Below are 22215 nucleotides of genomic sequence, written 5' to 3' on the forward strand. Positions count from 1 at the left end.
GTGCTTTATTCATTTTGATGCCATTGTGAATTGAATTGTTTCATTTAACTTTTTGATTCTTATTTCCTAGTATCTAGAAATTCAGCTGATTTTTGTAATTGACCTTGTCTCCTGTAGCCTTGCTTAACTTTCTTCCTTTTTCTAGTAGTTTTTTAAAAAATAGAGTTCTTAGGATTTTCTACATACAGGATCATATCATCTGCAAATTCAGTTTTATTTTTTCCTTTCCAATCTGGATGACTTAAAATTTTTTCCTTTTATTTTACTGGTGATAACCTGCAGCAGGCTGTTGAATAGAAGTAGTGAGAACAAACATTTTGTCTGGTTCCTTATATCAGGGGGCAAACATTCAGTCTTACCACTAAACATTATGACAATCACAGCTTTATTGTAAATGCCCTTTTTTAGGTTGAGGAAATCCCCTTCTTTTCTTGATTTCTTGAGGATTTTTATCAAGAATGAGTATTGGATTGTGACTAATGCCTTTTCTGTATCTATTGAGAAGATGAAATACTTGGTGTCCTTTATTCTGTTGGTGTGGTATATCACATTAATTGATGTTTCAATCTCAAAAAACCCTGTATTCCTATAACAAATGCCTCCATGCCTCCTCGTGGTCATGGCATGTAATCGTTATATGTTGCTGGTTTCAGTTTGCTAATATTTCAGAAGGGTTTTTACCTTTATGCTCATGAGAGATATTGGATTATAGTTTTTGTGTGATAATTTTGTCTGGTTTTAGAATTCATTCTGGCCTCATAGAATGCATTCAGAAGTGTTTCTTCCTTCTCTATTTTCTAAAAGAGTATGTGTAGGATTGGTATTATTTATTCATCAAATATTGAAAATAATTTACTGTATTCCTTATTTTTCCTTCTTCATGCTTACAGTAGTTTATAGTGATACACTTGGGCAATATTTTGGTCATCTGCTTCTCTCTGTAGATTAAGTTCAACGAAGGCCCTGTCCCTATCTCCATAATTCAGTACCCTGGGTCACCTTAGGGAACTGGTAAGTGTTTGTGGAATAAATGAATGGTCGAATGGTAGAGGTTCAGTCTATGTGTTATGGTGGGCTAGTTGTCTACAGGTACTGATGAAGTTTAGCAATCTAAAATAGTTAGGGATGCTAAAAAGACAATGCTTTGCTAAAGTGCTTTGTGCTCAGAGGAGTAACTATAGATTTTCAACAATGTTCTACCAAGAGGTTTTCAGAGAGTTTATAGCAATGAGTTTGTGGTTAGGTGGGTTATAAGGCCACAGAATAAAAACTGTGTAGCTTCAGACAATCAATTTAATGAAAATATCTTGGGGAAACTATTAAATAAAGAGGACCATATTGAGAAGTAAATGTAAAATTTTAAGATAAAATACCATTTGTAGTGGTCTCTAAGATCTCCAGCTTACCTATTCATTCTTTTTCTTTGCCCTTTTCTTGGATGGAAAAGTTTGAAAAGAAAGACCTAGGTAAGTCTGACTCCCAGCTCTAGTACTTCTTAGCTGTGTCACCTTGAGTGAGTTTACTTCCTAACTTCAGTGCTCTGATTTCTCTGTTCAATTTTCTGGCAGTTCTGGTTGTTTTTTGTTTTTAAATTGTGTTATCCTTCTTTTTGGTTGTGCAAGAAAGTGAAACATATCTACCTATGCCTCCATCTTGGCTGAAAGCCCAGAATTAGGTGTTTAAATAAGTCAGAGTTGCTGGAACTAACCAAACATGGGCAGTAAGTGTGGCAGGGGGTAGGTTTTCCTGCCCAGCACCAGCTCTACAGAAATACCCATGTTGAGGCTGCTTTATTCATACAAGCTTTATCTTTCAAGATCTCCACCCTCTGTTGAGGGGAGGGATGGAAGAAGTTGGGAGTGCCATGGGTTGTTGACAAGGCTGGTATACACAAGGACAGTTTGACTGGGGGGTGGTTCTCATCAAAGTCTGGGGGTATGAGCAGGACATCCGTCTTCTGGAAGATGCATGGAGAATGTTTAGTCAGCTGCCAAGAGAAGGTGGTGTTCAGTGCTATAGTTTCTATGGAAGGGTTGCATGATTGATGCTCCCTGCCAATAGCAAGGGATGGCATTCAAGCTTTGCCTTGCCTTCCCTAGCTCCCACCTCACCATCTTGTCCTGTCCCCCAAGTTCCCATCCTCCCCTTTAGAACCCTGACATCCTACCAGGAAGGCAAGGAACAGCTTGGCCCTCCACTGTTCTTAAGAACAATCAGTAAGCTTTGCTTCCCTCTGATTCTCCTTTTTGACTTTCTAGAGCTGGGGTTGGCAAACTGTCTCTGTAAAAATCATATAGTAAATATTTTAGGTTTTGAGGGTCAAGAGCAAAATTAGGAGTATTTCCACCAATTCTTGACAAGATTCAAAACTTTATACACACTGAAATTTGAATCTTATTATTTTTTCTTAATCTTTTCAACCATTAATAAATGTAAAAACTATCCCTGGCTTGCTGGCCAGACTAAAACAGGTGGTCAGCTGAATCTGGCCTGCTGGCAATAGTTTGCTGACCTCTGTTCTGAAGCTTCACATGGAAGAAAAATAACAAACTGAGTATTAAATGTCGTGAAGTCTAATAATCCTCTGACTGACATACAATTCACTAAAACTCATGGGAAGAGTTAGGAAGCATGGAAAATAAAAACAAGCCTAAGGATGATCAATACTTTCAGCCCCCATTTCCCATAACCAGGAAGTCATAATGTGTGGTTCCACAAGACGTACCGGAGCAGTGTCTCCCCGCACTTGCTTCACAATCAGAGTCACCTGACTTCTTGAAACTAGGAGGGTCCAGACTGGAGATTCTTTTAAGCAGCAGGCTTCTGGGTGGAGATTCTTTTAAGCAGCAGGATTAGGTAAGCTGGAAAACTATATTAGCGGAAGGCTCCTTAGAGAGGAAAACAAACAAACAAACAAACAAACAAACAAAAAACCCTTCTAAATCTGTGCTTCTTAAAGTGTGGTTTTCAACGCAGATACGCAAATTCTCTGCCTATGCCAGACCTACTGAATCAGAAACTCCTGGAATGAGACCTGGCCATCTTGTCTTTATCAAGCCAGGTGATTCTGATGCACAGCTAAAACTTAACCACTCTTCTACAGCATCATTGCTAGCACCTGGAGAAGTGACTGAGCATGCACCTGAGCAGTAAAGACCTAGGTGTCCTGAGACTGCATTGTTCTCAAGAGTGCAGGGTCTGTGGGTGGAGCCCAAAGCATTGACTTCCGCTGAAAGATCTGGAAATTATACTTAAGGCTAGCCTTCAAGAAGTCAAGGGATGCTTTCGTACAAAAGGGGACGCCATGGATCCTAGAGATAGAAAACGGCCACCTAATGTGGTGGCAGCCCTTTTGCACAAGTGATCATGGCATTTGCTGAGTGCTCACTCGCGAGCTTTATAAAATCGTTATGTCCACCTTTCTTCGGTTTCTCCAAGTTCTAATGGGGAAATCTTTGTCCTGGGCACTGGACAAAGGGGAGGTGCTGGGAGCTTTCTGACCTCACAAGCGGCCCCTGTGACATCATGGCTACCTAGAGGCGCGCCTCCTGGCCCTAGTGACGTTACAGAGGCCCCGAGGGTCCGCGTGCAGTGTGGCTTCCAAGGCTGGGCTCGCAACTCCAGGTGCGCAGCTGGGCCTGCAGAAGCCATTGTGGCGACGTGCAGGGGAAGCTCACCAGGCTGGCGCGCCATCCACGCTCAGTGCTTCTCTCGCGCAAGGCCAGCCCAAGAAAGGGAACAGACAACCGGACTTTGCTAAAGGGCCGCTTAAGTTTTCTTTGGAGTAAATATTCAGAACGTTTGCTTGGTGCAAGACTTGGTGAGCCCCCAGCGAGGCGGTTGGGGTCTCCGAGGCGGCGACACGGGGGATGCTCTGTGCCAACAGTCAGGACTCCGGATGGCCCCGGTGAAGAGGAAGTGTATCTGCGACCTGTGCTCCTGCGGGTAAGGCAGAGGACCCAGGAGCCCGGTTTTCCGACTCCGAAAGCTAGTCTGAGCTCTAATCCCGTGCTGCTGCATCATGCAACATCATGATGGATTCATCTGCTTGTCAACCTTTTTTACGTTGCAGTGTTATCAGCCAGCATTCTGGTTTAATTGATCCGGTGAAGGTGACTGTCAGGCCTCTCCCATTGTTCCTTCACTTCAGAACTGCAGGGAGGTTGCAAACGGGTACAGCCCGCTCCCTGAAGCCCCAAAAGTGTCAGGCAAGGATAGAAAACCTCTGGCCAGCTTGGGACCAGGCTTGCTGCTTTTGTTGGACTTGTTTTGGAAGGGAATGGGATGGGAAAGAAAAGTCCTAACAGAGTTTCTCACTCAGAAATTATTGCTCCTTTGTCAGAGAAGTGTAAGATATTTGTAAAACTTGTTTCCAGGCTGGTGTGGAGTTGAATATGAGAAAGGAAAGGACGTTATTTTTGCACTTTCTGGTCCTGGCTCTGCTAGATGTCTCTCCTAGCCATCTGTCCCTAGGGACCACCCTGAGTGAAGCTCGGTAACAGCAGGTGGTCCCAGGGACACATCTGTTAGCTTTCATCACGTTTCTGTAGCTGACTCCTCTCTGTGTCTCACAATCTCTGAGGTGCTGTCCGCATCTGCTTCCCAGGGCATCTGGGGAGCTGCGGGGCTGGGGGGGGGGGGGGTGGCGGGCAGCACAGGAGCAGCAGATCAGAGAGCAGGCTCCTGGCTCAGCTCTCCTGGGTTGTTACTAATTGTGGGATCTTGGGCAGGCAACTGAACTATTCAAGGCTACTCTAAGCATTAAATGAGATAGATAATGTGTGTGGGATTGTACTTAATATATGTTAGCATCTTAAAATATGCAAAAAGTGTGTGCCAACTTCCATATACTACGTGAATATAAAAAAGTCACATCAGTAGTTAGGAGAATGAAAGGGCATTCTAAACACTGGGCTAGAAACTGTACACATTTCTGGCAGCAATGGATGGTTCTCAACCCTGGCTGCTCACGAGAGTCACCTGGGAAGCTTTAAAGCACTATCTCTTGCCCAGGTGGTTAAATCATTTTCTCTGAAGGTGGGGCCAAGCAGCAGTCTTTAGGTGATTCTGACCATTTTCTAGGATCGGGGAACCACTGAATAAGCATGGATCTTGCTTTTACATTTTGTTAGGTGGGACCAGAGGAGCATTTTAGTCTAGGGGCAGTTTTCCATATGATGGAGGCAAAACCTCTAAGGCTCGTCCTCCTCTGGGGCCCTTTATATCAGTCACCCCCTGCCTCCTCCTGTGGTACTGAGGAAGGAGGGAAGCCAATACCTCTGGCTCTTTATCTCCCATTTCACGTTCCTCTTAAGATATTTGAACAAAAAATTATTTGGCCCTGGCTGTTGTGGCTCAGTGGACTGGGTACTGGCCTGCAAACCAAAAGGGCACCAGTTCCATTCCCAGTCAGGCTGGGTCATGGGCCAGGTCCCCACATGGAGGCATGCGAGAGGCAACTGATCTACATATTTCTCATACATTGAGATTTCTCTCCTTCTTTCTCCCTCCCTTCTATCTCTAAAAAGAAATAAATAAATAAAAATATAACAAAATGAAAGTTTTTAGTGTTATTTCCACTTTAACTTTTTGTCTGAAATTAGAATTTTTCACTTTAATTTTGAAAATGTTGTTATTAGTGGGCAGGCTTCCGATGCTCAGAGAGCTGATAGGAAGATTTCCTCTTTTCTGTCAGAGGCTCTGGGAACCAGAGAGCTTCTGAACAAGTTCTTATTTGTGGCCACAAGATGGCAGCCTTTCCCCAACCAAGTCTCTTAAATCAGACCAGCCTAAATGGAAAAGAAAAAAAAAAAAAACCCAAAAACAAAACTCCCCAAAGCCCCTTGGAGTTCTGGGTTTTCCTTTAGTTTAATTTTTTATAGAGTTACCTTACTAAGTTTTCTAAAATGAACAATTAGTCAGAGTTTAGGGTCCAGAAGAACTCAGGAAGTGGTATACCTTGAGGAGTAGATCACAGATTACAGAGTGAAGGTGTTTCAGATATCTAAATCTAAAGATTTCAACCACTCATAAAACTTTTTAATGAGCTTTGCTGGTTTTAAAAAACCAGACATCTTTTACTATATCAAGTTCAAGGTTCTCCTTCCACAGCGACACTCCACTTGACAATCAAAATCTGGCACTTGAAATTATTACCAAAAAATGTCATAATATTCTCTTTTCAATATAATCAGAGCCAATAATCAAAATACTCATGAGTTGTAGAAATATGGTAAAGTGAGCAGTTTCTAGAAATCAAATTCTATCACTTAATTATCTTGACAACAGATCTACATTGTGGGGTATGGGGAGACCCTACTTTTATATGTGAGGGTAATATTTCCAATTATATCTGAATACCCCCAGAATTCCCTATTATTGGAAAATGCTACTTTTCACAGTTTTCAGTATTAAACCACCTTACATTTCTGTAGTGTCTTGAAAAATTTAAAAGCACTTTCTCACATATTATTATCTTACTGGGGGGTCCCTCAACATGGAAAGCATTGCTTAGTTTGGAAATTTGATTCCTTAATCTTAGCTTCCATTCCCCCCCCCACCCCCACCCCCTGGGACGTTTTCTGTTTACTGAGCAGTTCTTGTCCCAAATTACTAAATTTGAAATGGGGAGAAGGTTTGCGGGAGAGCTGTAGATAAAGCAAAATGTTAATTAGCTTTTTAAGGCTAAGAGGGATCTTGGTGGTCTTTAGCTCTCCAGATGCCCTGCTGGATATTGCAATCTCTAGTCTGTGGTCTACTTTCCAGTCACACTGGGCTATTTTTGACTGTAGATTACAATATGAAGGTTCCTGTCCAATCGATAAATAGTATCTGATATTAAAAAGGGGGGGAGGGTATAATTCTAAAAGCCTTTTAGTAGGTAATATAAGTGGCAAATCTCTCTCCTGAGATTAAAATGCAGTAACACACCCCTTTTTTCTTAAATTCTGGTTAAAAAAATGTCATTAATCAAGGGATTGATATAGCTTACTTTTATATCTGATTATTTTATGGCTTGCAGTGCAGTGTTTTAAAGACTTTGTGCAATCTTGCAGGAAATTCCAGGACTGGCTAATGTATCATGAAATATTTATGTAGCATTGGTAGTATGTGCAGCATTTCATAAAAAAGGTAGTCCCATAGAGGGCTTGCAAATTGCTGAAAAGGATGTGGATTTGGCCCCTTCACAGTGCTTGGGGAGGAAGGTGATCTCAGGGGCAGCCGTGTATCTGCAACTTAAATCAGTTCTGTTAACCAGGGAGGAACTTGTTATTTTAATTTTGGAAAATATTTTCTTCACATCGATGGAAATTTCCTTAACCTTAGATTTTATTTTCTTAGAGTCTCTGTTACAAATTAAGAGGAAGGAAAAAAATCAAGGAATTGGTTTGATATTACATGTTTCAAGAAGAATTCTTGTTTTTAATTTAAATAAAATTGACTTCATAAATTCTGATTAAGAAAAAAAAAAACAACAGCTTTTAATAGATGCTTGCTGGTGACTTTTTATCTTTAGATTCCAGATAGAGAAACCAAGGGAAAGAAATCCCTTTCACTTTAACATTGAACTATATTTATTGTAGAACTTAGGCGCTTTCCATGTTGTTACATTATATGCTCTTTAAAAATTATGGTATTTTTGTGATATCAGAACCAATATTTAATTGTTCATATACCTTTCATCTTATAAAATGAGTGTGTTAGTGTGTATAATTAAATTTCAGATACTATGAAATTACAGGATACAACCTGGTAGCAACTCAAATTGCAGTAGTTAAAATGATGTACTCCTTTTTCCTTTTCTTTCTTTTTTTTTTTTAAGAGAGCTGGTGGGTGCTGGGGTGGTGGGGAGGGAAGAAGAAAGAGAGGGAGAGAAACATTGAAGTGAGAGAGAAACAGCCTAGGCATGTGTCCCAACCAGAAATTGGACTGGTGCCTGGTGATCTTTTGGTTTGTGGGATGATGCCCAACCAACTGAGCTACACCAGCCAGGGTGATCTACTAAATCTTATAGTCTACAAATCAATTTAGAGTACCCTTGCTCTAATTCCATATTGTTTGTGAAGTTTTAAACATCATTTCCTCCATTGATATTACAATATTTTAGCCCTGGCTGGTGTGGCTCAGTGGACTGAGTACCTGCTTGCGAACTGGGAGGTCACTGGTTCCATTCCCTGTCAGGGCATGTGCCTGGCTTGTGGACCAGTCCCTGGTTGGGGGCGTGCAAGAGGCAACCAAGCAATCAATGGATCTCTCACACATCGATGTTTCTCTCCCTCTCTTTCTCCCTCCCTCCCCCACCCTCTAAAAATAAATAAATAAAACCTTTAAAAAAATAAAATATTTTAGATGGCCTTCAGGTAATTTATAGTTTACTTGGGTAGGTGATATACTTCAAGAGGGAAAAATACTAAGCTTCAAATGAATGAGAGCAATAAAATAAGTGATGTGGATTTCAGAGGTGGGAGTGACCACTGTAGGAGAGGACACGATGTACTTGGGGTGATCAGGAAAGTGAGTACAGAGTTGGACTGCTGGGCCCTGCTTTCAGGCCCTGGCTCTACCACTTTTTAACTATGTGAGCTTGTGTAAACAGACAGATAATAATAGCCTATTCTTTGTGTAGGCCTAAGGATTAGGGGTGAGAGGAGTACAGGCCTGGCATTTAGCGGTGAGCTCTGAAGGAAAAGGTCATGCTGGGGCAGGGTTGTCCATACCAGCTAGAGAGGCCTGTGATTTTAGAGACATGGAAACATCCCATCCACATGAGCGCTTGAGCCTGAAGAGGAAGGACTCGCCAGAAGCTCTGTGGAGGCAGCCTGTATGGGGCCAAAAATGCCTCCAAATGCGAACTCTGCATTTGAGCATGCAAATAAGATAGATAAAACAGTCTTTTCCCCCACAGAAGTACATATTCAAAAGAGCAGCATTTCTGTCTCTTTTTTTTTCTGTTAAAATAAATTCACAATATCTGAAATAGGCCAACTTTAAGTCTGTTGGTCAATTAGAGCTGAATGGATTTGTAGTTAGCTAATATTTCCGTAAATGTATCTCATTTTCATTGCACTCTTGTCACTTTTTTCTTGTTTTATTCAACAAATAATTTACTGATGATTTACCACAAGAGGAAGCTGACTACAGGAGTCTACAGATTCTGGAGCCAGACCACCAGGGTTCGAATCCCAGCTTTTCCACTCTCCAGCTGTGTCATGTTGAACCATTTCACAGCAGAGTCTACTTCTGTGTGCTCAGTGTTCTTACATGTAAAATGGACATAATAGTAGAGCCCAACTCACAATGTTGTCATAAGGACTGAGTCAGTATTAAGTAAGCCAGTGGAGTAATGCCTACATGGCAATCAATCTCGCCTACATGGTGAGGTTAGATAAGTGTTAATGAATAAATAAAATACAAAGATGCCAGTGTGTTCTAGGCAGTGAGGCCCTAGGAGGAGTGAACAAGGCCTCTGCTCTCATGAAGAGCTTGCACTCTAGGGAAGAGTGTTCAGTGGGAGGTAATGAAAATGCTCTGCAGAGATTAAAACAGGGTGAGGTGCTTAAGTGCTTGGGGGACTTGACTAAATTGGAGGCTAGGACTGGCCTGTAAAGACAATCTGCTCTTCACACAACTGGGAGACCCTCTGCCCTCTCAGAGCCATGGACACTTGAGTCCAGCCATGATTATACTTCTCAGGTTCACACTGACATTAACAAATGCTAAGGTTAAGTTTCTGTTCAGTTTAGAGCTTTCCAGTTCTTAGACGACGACCTGGGGATAATCCAGGCACCCTCCCTGCCTTTCGTACTCTGCCCTTCTGTTTGATCATCTCTTCACTGGCTCATTCAAAGTAAATTTGAAGCATCTATGATTGTTTCTTTAAAAGAAAAGGACAGTTTCTAAATAGCTGTCAAGTTAACCACTTAGCCAAATATATCCTTGTATTTTGTATATCCTGAATATCCAAAAGTCCCTCATTTTAATGTTAACAAACTGAGTTTATGATGTAAAGAATAAGTTAAATTTCTGCCTGTGCTGGTCAGTAACTTAATTTTAGAAACATTATCCTTTATGTGATGATTATTTTTAAAAGTCAAAACTTTTCCCTTAGCTTTTCATTTTCTCTTTCAAGTACAGTGTTCTCCAAATAAAGTCTATATGCTGTCTGTGAACATGAGCTCAAAATAAAAAGAAAATAATTAATTGAATAACTTGTTCTTCTATCTTGCTTCCAGTGGGTAATATCAGGGAAAGATCTTGGGACAGTGAGTTAGTATGTTTCAATTTAGTCCTGGTTTTGAGTAATTATAAGCTTTGTGAACTTGTTCAGGTTTTTAAATATCTCTGGACTTTTAAAAATCAGTAAATTATGACTCTTTTTGGTTTGTTTGTTTTTGTTTTGTTTTGTTTTTTGGTGATGGCTATTCTGACAGGCATGAGGTGGTTTCTCATTGTGGTTTGGATTTGTGTTTCCCTGATGATTAGTGACATTGAATATTTTTTCACATACTGTGTCCATTCAAGTCTTTGGCCCATATTTAAAACCAGGTTTTTGTACAGTTCCATATTCTTTTTGCTATGGAACTGTACAAAATCCTTATGTATTTTGGAGATTAACCCCTTATCAGTTATATGATTTGCAACTATTTTCTCCCATTCTGTAGGTTGCCTTTTTACACTTTTAGTGGGAACTCGAAGTGGTGCACCCACTATGGAAAATAGTATAGTGGTTTCTCAAAAAATTAGAGCCCTGGCTGGGTGGCTGAGTTGGTTAGAGCATGATCTCATATATCAAAAGGTTATGGGTTTGATGTCCAGTGAGGGCACATACCTAGGTTGGGGGTTTGATCCCTGGTTGGGACACTTACAGAATCAATCAACGTTTCTCACTCACTCTCACTCTCTCTCTCTCTCTCTCTCAAAAAAAAAAATCAATAAATATATCCTTAGATGGGGATTAAAATAAATAGAACTACCATGTGATCTAACAATCCCAGTGCTTGGTATTTATACGATTGATATCAGAATCTTAAAGGGATATTAACATTCCATATTCATGGTAGCACTCTTTACAGTAGCCAAAATGTAGAAGAAACCTAAGTGTCTCATTGATGGATGAAAAAGAAAATGTGGTATATGCATACAATGGATACTATTTGGTTTTAAAAGGAAGGAAACTCTGCAATATATGACAACATGGATGAGGCTTAAGTAAAATAAACCAGCCACAGAAAGACAAATAGTGCATGAGTCTACTTACCTGAGTTATTCAAAATAATCATATTCATAGAATCAGAGAGTGGAATGGTGGCTTGTCAGGGACTGAGGGCAGGAGGACATGTGGAGTAACTAATCAACAAGCATGAAGTTTCAGTTGTACAAGGTGAATAAGTGCTAGAGACCTGCAGTACAACATTGTGCCTATAGTCAATAATATTGTATTGTGCATTGAAAATTTTAAAAGGGTAGATCTCATGTTAAGTGTTCTTATAAACATAAAGTTAAAGTTAAAAATTAATGATCATCAGATGATGAGGTAGCCCCTCTCTTCTATGATGGTGTTTTCCTAGGCCCAGAGCATTTCCACCTCAGGCTTCTGAAGGTGTCTGCAGAGGTCTTCTGCAGCCTCTGCTAGTGACCTTAGAGAAGTGAGGGGAAAGTGGAGAAGTGTCACAGAGCTGAAGATGGACAGATGTTCTTCTGACTTTTCTGAAAGTTGTTGAATGGCCAGTTAGGATGAATGAATGTCTTTTTGAGGCCTCATGGATTCTTGGGGGCATGTCTGGTCCCATTTCCTCTCAGCACTCTGACTTCCTCTGCACATTGGCTATGCGTGGCTGCCCCAGCCCTAGCTTATACCGCTTCTCATTTCAGGTACCCAGAGACTCATTGGAGTTAAGTGCATTATTTCAACATTTCAAGGAGAAGAGGGCCTGGTTGGGACAGCCTATGACCTGGTTTCTCTGGCTTCCAGGGTCCTTCCCTGTGGTCCAGTCAACTGAGTCCTGGGGCTGTGGGGTTGCACAGTATAAACTGGGCATCTGCAGGAGGGGCTTGCTTTGTGTAGCAGGGGTGTACACAGGAAAAATGATTAGAAGAGGAAATGATTTATCTCTTCAGGACTTTTGCCAAAATATCCTTGTAGATAAAGTTGGTGAAAGATGGATTAGAGGATAGCATATTTATTTATTTATTTATTTATTTATTTTTGTTGTTGTTGTTGTTTTTTAATATATTTTATTGATTATGCTATTACAGTTGTCCCATTTCCCCCCTTCTCTCCCCTTCACCCTGTACCCCCCTCCCACCCACATTTCCCCCTTTAGTTCATGTCCATGTGTCATACTTATGAGTTCTTTAGTTTCTACATTTCCTGTACTATTCTTGCCCTCCCCCTATCTATTTTCAACCTACATTCTATGCTACTTATTCTCTATACATTTTCCCCCTCTCTCCTCCTCCCACCCCCCTGCTGCTAACCCTCCATGTGCCCTCCATTTCTGTGGTTCTGTTCCTGTTCTAATTGTTTACTTAGTTTCTTTTGGTTTTGCTTTAGGTGTGGTTGTTAATATTTGTGAGTTTGCTGTCCTTTTACTATACATGTTTTTTCTTTATCTTCTTTTCTTAGATAAGTCCCTTTAGCATATCATAAAATAAGGGCTTGGTGATGATGAACTCCTTTAACTTGACCTTATCTGAGAAGCACTTTATCTGCCCTTCCATTCTAAATGAAAGCTTTGCTGGATAGAGCAATCTGGGATGTAGGTCCTTGTCTTTCATGACTTGGAATATTTCTTTCCAGCCCCTTCTTGCCTGTAAGGTCTCTTTGGAGAAATCAGCTGACAGTCTGATGGGAACTCCTTTGTAGGTGACTGTCCCCTTACCTCTTGCTGCTTCTAGGATTCTCTCCTTCGTTTTTACCTTGGCTAATGTAATTATGATGTGCCTTGGTGTGTTTCTTCTTGGGTCCAACTTCTTTGGGGCTCTCTGAGCTTCTTGGATTTCTTGGAAGACTGTTCCCTTTGCCAGATTGGGGAAGTTCTCCTTTATTATTTGTTCAAATATGTGCTCAATCTGTTGCTTTTCCCCTTCCGATTCTGGTACCCCTATAATTCGGATATTGGAACGTTTAAAGGTGTCTTGAATGCTCTTAATCTTTTCCTCAATTTTTTGAATTCTTATTTCATCATGCTTTCCTGCTTGGTTGATTCTATCTTCCTTCTGGTCCATTGTATTGTTTTGAGACTCATATTCCTTCCTTTCACTATTGGTTCTCCTCCGCGTGTCTTCCTGCATCTGTTTTATGGTACTCTGCATTCTTTCATCTAAATTTCATCCAAAATCCACCAGTTCTGTGAGCTTTCTGATCACCAGTGTTTTGAACTGCGCATCTGATAGATTGGCTAGTTCTTGGTCTCTCAAAAGGATGCTACTTCAACTTCTTGGCTGCCCGACTTCCATTCAGATAAATCCTCTGCCGGATCTGGGTGTTATTCTGATAGTAAATTATTGTTGTAAATTATTGGTTTTCTAATCTTGGTTGTGCGAGGAGGCACGGTGCGTCCACCTATTCCTCCATCTTGCCGGAAGAAGAGGATAGCATATTTAGGTAGTACCCAGGTCATTGAACACACAGGCCCATGGAGTGTCATTTGATGACTTTTTGCTGGCTTGGAAAAATATCACTAGCACTGTGCCACAGGGCTCCATCATTAGCCTTGTCTTGTTCAAGATTTTTATCAAAACTTGGATGAAGACATAGAAGTCACCCTTATCAAATGTTCTGAAAACACAGGGAAGAAAATAGCAAGAATGATAGATGATAGTATCAAGATTCAAAGTTATCTTGACAGTCTGGAATGCTGGGCCCCAAACCAATCTGAAACCTATGAGTAAACATGAAGTTCTACATTTGGAATGAAAAATCAATTATACATATTCATAATGGGAGAGGTTTTTCTTGGCCATAGTTTGTGAAAAAGTCTTTGGGTTTTACTTAGCCACAGTTTCATATGATCTGATGATATGATGTGGCTGCTAAGAAGCATTAAGTTAGTTTCAGGCTGAGTGGAAGGAGGGTATCCAGGTCAATGATATAATTACTTCATTGGATTTTGGCTTGGTCAGACACAAACTAAAGGATGCTTTTCCATTTAGAAACTTCATTTTTAAAGAATACCAGCAAATGACCAGGAGGGCTGAGTTATGGGGAATGCATTCTGGAAGCTAGACAACTTGGTAAGATCAGGGGATAAACAGTCAATTAGTATTTGAAAGTCTGTATTCTGCAGAGGAGGGTCTGTATATGTCCCTGGTTGTTTAGAAGGTAGAACTGAAACTGCCAAAGGTCACTTCATGAAAACTGATTTTGAGTTGATATAAATAAAGAAGAACTTTGTAACAGTTAGAACCGTAGGGACTTGAAGTGGACTGCCTCTGGTCCTTGAGCTGGGTGTGTGCCTGCCAGGATGCTGTGGAAAAGGATTCCTGCGTTGGACAGGATGTTTGACAAAGTGATCTCTAGGGTCCCTTTCAACAATGAAAACCCAGATTTCTGGAAAAGGGGAAGAGCATTTATTTTAACGTGATGATTGTGCTCAAAAGACGACTACAGAGTAAAGAACTATGGGTACATGTGATATGAAGATAAGTTGAGATCCATATGTGCCTGAAAAACCAAGGAAATTAAGAAGGGGGGTCTTAAGGCATTTATATTTAATGAAAAAAGCCCATGTGCAGACTTCAGCTTCCTTTCTTTATCCACCATTCCTATGGAACCTCCCTTTCACTTGGTGTCCCTGCTTGTCCGAGAGTCCTTTGATATCCTTTGGTTGGTGTATTGAAAAGTATCTGTTGCTTCCATGACTTTTCCTGGTTATTTCTACATGGAGCAGTTCATGTTCAGAAGGATTTTTTGGGGTAGTTTGGGACTCTAACCACCATGTGAAGCAATGCTTTTTAGGGAAATATATTTCAAGCTTCTAATAACCAGTGTATGGACTTTTGAAATAGTCATTGCAAAGCTGGAATATTTCTCTCTTTCCTTATGATGTCCCACTTCACACCACCTCCGAACCTTTTCTAAACTGAGCTCTGGGCTTGGAAGCCCCCCTTGCTCCTTGCTGCCAACCATGGCAGTTCCTAAAATTGACACTTCAATGAATCAAGCTCTCTCAATTCTCTTACATTGCTCTATCTAAAGATGGATTATACTAAGGTTCTTTCTTCACCAAAAGGAATTAGAAGACTCTTAGAAAACTTTAGGTAGTACAGTACAATAAGAAAGAAAAACATGGTAAAATATTGGGTTGGCTAAAAAGTCCATTTAGTTTTTCCCATGAAGTAAAAGACACAGTTTTCATTTTCACCAATAACTTTGTTGGTTTGGATATTTTGAGTATGTCAGCTATCTCTCGCTATTGACTTCAAGTGGGTAGAGGCCAGGGATGCTGCTAAACATCTTCCAATGCATAACACAGCCCCACAGCAAAGAATTATTTGGCCACAATGTCAATAGTACCAGTAAACTTTGCAAACCACTTTTGATACTTTTGATCAGTCACAGCACCTTCTCCATACACTGCACAAATCTATTTTTGTGTTTCAGTTGCATTTTTACCTTTCTTGAAATAATAAAGCATAGTACACCAAAAATGTTGTGTGTTTTCTTCCATCTTCAATATTAAAATTGCTGCTCAAAAATTCACCGATTTTGATTTTTTTTAAATGCACGCTGATATGACAGTTGTCACAATACAATCTAACAACATTGTTTCTAATGAAATAAAGACAAGTAGGCACTACTAGAGCCACTTTATGGAAAAAACCATAATGGACTTTTTGGCCAACCCAGTAGTTCCACGTCTTCTAGCCCAACATCGCACTGTGTGCCTGCTCTCTTAGCCACCATCTTGTGGGATCTAGTTTTGCCGTCCTTAGCTTCTCAATGTCTAATTCCTATATAAAAAGGTGTACAAACTAAGTCCACACTTAGTTTGAAATGATGATGTTGGTACAAAGGGAGTTCCTAGAATGGTTGTATTATTCAGAATTCTTGGTTGAAGCAAGTGAAATGGACATTGCCTGGTTTAAGCAGATTTAAACAAATGAAAAGTTACAGGGTCCAAATCACTTTTAAGAGACTACCTGGCGAGGATGCTGCTGATGCAGCCCTTGCGAGTCAGCATCCTGCAGCTGTAACAACTGCCGCTGGACACAGCCCTGGCCCTGCTGATGTCCCAGCCCATGAAATGAATTCTTTACTGTCCCCACTTTAAACTTTTTTTGCATCATTTATTCCACATTAAAGTTTTCAGATGGAGCTTCTGAGTGACCAGGCCTTGATCACAGGCCCAGACCTCCATGTGGAATTGAGTGTTGGGAGGGGTGTCTTACTTTTTGGTTTCTATAGTGGGAGGTGGGGTACTGCCTCTCTCAGATTGAATATGGTTGGGAATTACTCAAACAAGGGAAGGGCTTCAGATATTAGGCTGCTAAAAAAGAAAATGGCCCTGGCTGCTGTGGCTCAGTGGATTGGGTGCCGGCCTGCAAACTAAATGGTCGCTGGTTTGATTCCGAGTCAGGGCACATTCCTGGGTTGCAGGCCAGGTCCCCAATAGTGGGCATGCTAGAGGCAACCACACATTGATTTCTCTCCCTCTCTTTCTCCCTCCCTTGCCCTCTCTCTAAAATAAATAAATAAAATCTTAAAAAAAAGAAAATGGGTAAAAATTTATTTTTAAATTTCTTCATTAACTTATGAAAATAAAAGGTTGAACTCAGTTTGGAGCATGGCTTTTCAGCTGTGGCACATACTGACATTTTTGTTGTGGGGTCCTGTCCCCACATGCCTATCCTGTACATTGTAGGATGTGTAGCAACATTCCTGGCCTCTGACCACTAGATGCTGGGGACTCCCACCCAGTTGTGATCGTAAAAAATATTTCCAGATATTGTCAAATGTCCCCTGGGGGGCAAAATTGCCCTGGTTGAGAATCACTAGGCTAGAGGCCTTCTCAAATCATGGATTATGATTTCTCCTTTCCCCTGATGGTGCCCTTCCCTGGTCCCTTGAGGGTCTGAAATTCCAGTGTTCTTAAACTTAGGTGTACTTAGGAATTAACTGGGAACTATTTGAAAGATACAAATTCTTGGGACCTGTCTCCATGTAGTTTGACTCTGTGGGTCTGAGGTCCAGGGATCTGCAAGTTTTAACAACCCTGGTGATTCTGATGCAGGTGGGCTATGGAGCACACCTTAAGAGACATGTAGCTACTTCATTGAGTATCAACCTAAAAACAAAAGTCATGTGTTTCTTCAGTGGAAAGAGACATAATTTTCAGGCTTTTAAACCTTTCCAATTGTTAATTAAAAGGAAGGAAGGTAAAGATGCAGTCTGTTCTTAGACGTTTTTTGGTGAGGGTTGTTTGGAACCAGCCTTGACATATGATGCCAGTGCTCATTGCCCCTGTCTCCATCAGCGAGAAGTGTCTCCTGTTTTGAGCTCTGATGTGCCTCTCAATCCTCCTTGGAAAAGCACCTTTCACTCCCTTGCCCCAAGTATTGGTTGAAACTTGTAGGGGTGTTTTAATTCTTTCCAGTTCCTGCTGGTCTGCTTTGTGGTCTTGTTCTCTGACTCCCTAACCCCCACAGGAACAGAGAATGTCCCAGCATCACGGGCTTCACTTCCCCCAAGGAGCCTCCATACTGGGAGATCCCGCGTTCCAACTGTGTGTGAGGCAGAGGATACATCTGCTAATAATACCTGCAACAAAGCTGTTGCTCCCACTACGCTCTTCTCTCAGAAAGCCTTAAATCCAAGCAAGAAGTTTCCACCCAGTGACACAGCATCTTGTAGTTTTCCACCATGTTTGGGGGGCTTACTAGAGCTATTTGGTTCTGCTTTCACTCTTGCTCTAGCTGGGACTACTCACTATGCTATTTCCAACAGCATTTTAAAAATAAAACTCAGAGTCTGTGGCTTTGATTTAAAGCCTTTGGTGGTTAGCCATTGATGAGTGGGCAAAATTCACACTTATCTGAGTCCCCACCCTACCTTTGCAGCTATTCCCTATCATGTGCCCTGTATTCCAGACTCCCCAAACCACTTAGGCTCCCTGTGTGCTCGTTGCTCTCTGTATGCTAACTGTCCTAACACCCTGTATTCCAGACTCACCAGACTGTTCTATAGGCTAATATGCAATATCCAGTTCACAAACTGCGTGCCTGCCAAGTATTTTGTCAAAAAAAAAAAAAAAAAAAAGAAAGAAAGAAACTGGTTGCTAACATTATACAACATCTAATTCTAAAAAGCATGGGCTTCCAGTGTCTTTTTAAAAATCAAAAGATGTGACAGTACTGTGGCCACGTTTCCAAATGATGAACAGCCAGCTCTTGCCCCAAGGTGGGGCATGTTCTCTTCATAGTGCACTTGGAGGAAGGTAAGGGGAAATTCTGTGAGTCTTTACCTTCCTGTTTCCCACAAGAGGGCATTAGAATTTCTCTAAAAGTAAAATTTGGGACTGGAATTGCAAAATATGGTTGGGAATTACTCAAACAAGGGAAGGGCTTCAGATATTAAGGCTGCTAACTTGACTTTTCTATCAAGTAAAAAGTTATTTTGGCACCCACCTGTTTTGTGTGCTGAATGGGTGTCTAGCATGTTGTGTGCTATTATTAGTCACACTTTCTCAGAAACTCCTTTCATTTGGCTTGGTTCCCTCCATGATCTTAATTCAGTTCACTGAGAGCCAGTTTGAGGGAAACAAATGCAAGTGGACCTCCAGTTAGCTTTGGGAGCCACCTTCCACCGGGATGGAGGGTGTGGAAATTTGCTGGAGTCCTGATGAGGCAGTCTTGTTTCCATCAGGAATTGCCTGATCAGCAGAGACAGCCTCACAGCCTAGTATTCCTTGGTGGTGCTTCTTGCTGGCATATGATCTTGCTTTTTCGTCAGCACCCTGAGAGGAGAGCAGTCGCCCACCTGCCCCTACTGGCACGCTGTAACACTGATGAGGCCGGCAGAGACAGGTGTGTTGACCAAAATGCCTGTGTATTAGTTTAGAATGAGCCATATTTGTAGAGGTGGCCTAGAAACTCATTTTTGCTGGCTAGTGTGTACTTTCCTTTAAGAAAAATGAAAACCAAGTCAAAATATAGCTTTCCGTTTACTTGTCTGAGTTCTGAGCAGGAGAAGTCTGCACAGAAGGAGATCCCGCTGTGATCCTCCCACCCTGACTCAGCAGTAAGGGACGGGTGGGCGGAGCACCTCGGCCAGGCTTCCTGTGGGAGCTGTGCTGTGCCGCCGTGCTGTGGGCACTTTGCTGTATTTGCCTCTCAGACTGTCTGGGCGCCCCTCTCCTCCATGGTCCATGCCAGATATACAGGTCAATAGCAAATGTTACCAACTGGATTATAAATGTGTGGCATTTTTCGTATTAGATCCTGTTTATGTCTTATCTATTACAGGTGATTTTAATTCTTTGGGCCTAAGGATTTGGAAGGGTTAAGGGTGAGTTCCCTTAGCACCTCTAAGTGCCTAAAGAGATCTCAAAGGTTTAAGAAAATAAAACAAGCTCTGATTGCCCATATGTTGACTAAATATATGGTAAATGAAAACACAGTTTCTAAATTTTACTTTCTCTATTAGTTTTTGTCTTTTTGCTTGCCTTTGGTTAAAACAAAACAACTCATCTTTGCCTCAGTTTTTCTTTTTCAAAAAGTTTTAAAATTATATTTTATTGATTATTGCTATTACAGTTGTCCCAATCCCCCCCCCCCCCCCCCCCCACTTTGCTTCCCTCCACCCAGCACCATCCACTCCCTCAGGCAGTCCTCACACCATTGTTCATATCCATGGGTCATGGGTATAAGTTCTTTGGCTACTCCATTTCCTATACTGTACTTTACATCCCCATGGCTATTCCGTAACTACCTATTGGTACTTCTTAATCCCCTCACGTCTTCACCCAGTCCCGCATACTGCCCTCCCATCTGGCAGCCATCAAAACTCTCTCTGTATCCGTGATTCTGTCTCTCTTCTTCTTGTTTGCTTAATTTGTTTTTTAGATTCAACTGCTGATAAATATGTATTTATTGCTATTTTATTGTTCATAGTTTTGATCTTTTTCTTAAATAAGGACCTTTAATATTTCATATACTAATAGTTTGGTGATGATGAATTTCTTTAGTTTTTTCTTATCTGGGAAGCTCTTTATCTGCCCTTTGATTCTAAGTGATGTCTTTGCTGAGTAGAGCAATCTTGGCTGTAGGTCCCTACTTTTGATGACTGTGAATATTTCTTGCCAGTCCCTTCTAACCTGCAAAGTTTCTTTTGAGAAATCAACTGACAGTCTTATGGGAACACCCCTGTAGTTAATTAACTGCTTTTCTCTTGCTGCCCGTAAGATTCTTTATCTTTAACCTTTGGCTTTTTAATTATGATGTGTCATGGAGTGGACCTCTTTGCATCTATCTTGTTTGGGACTCTGTGCTTCTTGGACTTGTATGTCTATTTCCTTCACCAAATTAGGGAAGTTTTTAAAAATTATTTTTTAAAGTATATTTCCAATTTCTTGCTCTTTCTGTTCTCCTTCTGGCACCCCTATGATGTGAATGTTGGAATGTTTGAGGTTGTCTCAGAGGCTGCTTATACTATCCTCCTTTTTTGGCTTCTTTTTCCTTGTTACTGTGATTGGTTGATTTTGCTTCTCTATGTTCCAAATCATTGATTTGATTCTTGGCCTTATCTACTCTACTGTTATTTCCCTGTAGTTGTTCTTTATTTCAATTAGAGTATCCTTTGTTTCTGAATGGATCTTTTTTATGCTGCTGAGTTCCTCACTAAGTTCCTTGAGCATCCTTATAACCAGTGTTTTGGACTCTGCATTTGATAGATCACTTATCTTCATTTTCTTTAGTTCTTTTTCTGGAGTTTTTATCTGTTCTTTGTTTGGGCCATATTTCCTTGTCTCCTCATTTTGGCATCCATACTGTGTTTGTTTTTGTACATTAGGTAGAGCTGCTGCTATGACTCCCTGTCTTGGTAGCATGGCCTAATGTAGTAGGCATCCTGTAAGGTATAATGGCACAGGGTGCCCTACCACTCAAGTTGGGTACTTGAGGTGTACCCTTTGTGTGGGTTGAGTACACCTTACTCTTGTAGTTGAGCCATGACTGCTCTTGGCAGGTCAATGGGAGGGATTTACCCAGGCCAGTCAGCTATAAGGACTGACTGTGACCACTTACCACCAACCTCCACCCTCTGTGGAAGATAAGCTATGTAGGGGCAGGATGGTGGTGTTCTGATGTGGTCAGTAGCTATTCACTGGGTACACAGCCTCTGGGGTTTTCTGGATGGTACAGGCCAACGTCAGCCCCCACTTATGTTCTGTTCAGGGTCACCCTGCCTGAGCTATAAAGCAATTTGAGATGGCTGCTACTTGTGCTGGGCTTGGAGATTCCAAGGTGAAGCCAATCTGTGAATCTAGGCTGGATGCTGCTAGTGCTATGCCTGGGGCCACTCAGTCAGGGGTACTGGGACTGGGGGGCTCACTGAGGCTGGCTGGTGCTTGTTTGATGGGATTTAGGAAGTTGTGAAGCATGAGCCAAGACCAGTCATTCATATGGAAAAGTCATGGTTAACAACTTGGGTGACCTTATAAGTTAGGTGGGACAGAGTCTCAGGGGTTCTCTAGGGTGGAGCAAGCAATGTTAGCCAGGTTGATGGAGTCTCAGATATGGCCTGCCTGTCAGCTGTGTGGCTCTGTGGGGGGAGGGCTCAGAAAAGGGACAAAGGCCTCTGTCCACCTTTCTGTCTGGGAGGAGAAGTTCCCCTAGCTCCTGCCTTGATGTCAGACACTTTACTTCTACCCTGTATTCCACTGGTGCCTTTCAAGCTGCTACCCTGGTGCTGAGCTCAGAAAAATTGAGTCTGAGTAAGTTCATGTGTGGGGTTCTTTAAGGGGATCTGCTTGGGACTCCAGAGGTTTCTCTTACCAACTCAATCCCCACTGGCTTCTGCTGCCAGAAGTTATGTACTTATCTTCCTGGCACTGGAACCCTGTGCTAGGGGACCTCTTATGGAGCTGGGATGCTACATTCTGGAGATATTCTTCCCAACTTTTTATCTACTTCATGTGGATGTGGGACCAGCCTGTTTCACATCTCCACCCCTCCTAGCAGTATGGGTGGATGTGGTTTCTTTAATTCCGTAGTTGT

This window comes from Phyllostomus discolor, chromosome 3 (genome assembly GCF_004126475.2).
Source record: "Phyllostomus discolor isolate MPI-MPIP mPhyDis1 chromosome 3, mPhyDis1.pri.v3, whole genome shotgun sequence".
NCBI classification, from domain to species: domain Eukaryota; kingdom Metazoa; phylum Chordata; class Mammalia; order Chiroptera; family Phyllostomidae; genus Phyllostomus; species Phyllostomus discolor.